Source organism: Belonocnema kinseyi, chromosome 9, assembly GCF_010883055.1.
Source record: "Belonocnema kinseyi isolate 2016_QV_RU_SX_M_011 chromosome 9, B_treatae_v1, whole genome shotgun sequence".
In the NCBI taxonomy this organism is placed as follows: domain Eukaryota; kingdom Metazoa; phylum Arthropoda; class Insecta; order Hymenoptera; family Cynipidae; genus Belonocnema; species Belonocnema kinseyi.
The window spans coordinates 15,514,188-15,515,534 of NC_046665.1; the positions used below are offsets into that span (position 1 = coordinate 15,514,188).

At 42.7% G+C, this 1,347-nt stretch overlaps 1 protein-coding gene and 1 further gene across 9 annotated transcripts in view; both read left to right on the top strand.

Annotated features, from left to right (window-relative positions):
• The window catches only part of LOC117179929, a 1,200,486-nt gene that overhangs the window by 603,131 nt on the left and 596,008 nt on the right, over positions 1-1,347 (top strand). The gene's annotated exons all lie outside the window — the stretch shown is intronic.
• On the top strand, positions 1,142-1,222 carry LOC117180965.

Genomic DNA, 1,347 nt, shown 5'->3' on the forward strand with positions numbered 1-1,347 from the left:
AGGGAGCTCTTCTTAATATTTTGACACCAAAATCATGTCGATACACCTTACCGACTGCGAGTAAAGCCACCCACGCTTTAACTTGACAGACTGTATCATTTTTGCTATCCACCAGGAGCACCTATTCCTCCTGGAGCATCTAGAGACATACCTACAATTAGGTGCCATTAGTACCATTAGTTATGTTCCATTAGGTATCATTAGGTACCATTAGATACTTTCTCAGGGACGGTCCTATAGAGGCACCCATATAGGATCCTATATAGGATCCCATATAAGAATCTATATAGGAACCTATATATATAGGAATTTTCAGTAGAGTGTGGAACCTCTCATTCTCGACAATTGATTTCGGTTTTCCTAGGAGCGTTTAGAGGATCGGTATTAAGGCCCATGCCAGAAGAGTAATAAAGATGGTAATAATGTACTTTTTATGCCGGATTGTGCCGTAGGATGTAAGTCGTTTCCGCATAAGTCGGTCTACTAGATAGTATGTGTCCAAGATGCTCGGGGTGTGCATGACACGGTCTGTAGCTAGCATCGGGAATATTTTGGCTTAAAATGGGGGGACGGTATGCTAAAGAGGAAATAGCACCGTCTTAATATGCCAAAATGAAATCCTGTCTGCCCGTCTTCAATCCGGGCTTTTAAGAATGACTAACCTAGAGATCAGATTTCATGCATCTTGCTCAGCCCTAATTTTGAAGTCAAGGCCGAGTGTTTCAGCAGCCTCCTCCGCCGCTTTGTATAAAAACTTTTTTTTGTCTACTTCTTCGCGCTTTCTATTCATTTTAAGAAGAGTGTCCCGTCTATTTGCAACTATGTGTGCTATAACTGGAAAAATTCTGTTGTGAAGATATTCAAGACTCAGTATTCCGCGTCCACTTAGATGGAATTAGATGTAGATTCACGGAACAGAAGACTTAACGTGCATGTGTTTGTTTATGTGCATAACCAATATTGTCCCGATATAAAAAAATCTAAGCTCGTCCTTTGACCATGGAACCACTTTGTATGAATAGAGCACTATCGGGGAGGCAAGCATGTTTGTTGCAGATACTTTATTCCTCTCTAAAAATTCGAAAGATCAAATGTGCCAGATGAGACTTTTGTTTAATTAGGAAATAGAACTATTCCATTTGTATTCGCTTCGGCGGTACATATACTAAAATTGGAACGATACAGAGAAGATTAGCATGGCCCCTGCGCAAGGATGACACGCGCAGGGGACGATGGTCGTGGGGACTAAAGCGTAGGCTTTGGACCCACTCCTTCGGCTTGCGGGTTCGATTCCCGCCTCGCACTCTGGAAGAGTCTCGGTGGTCCATGCGGTGAACACTAGCCTAG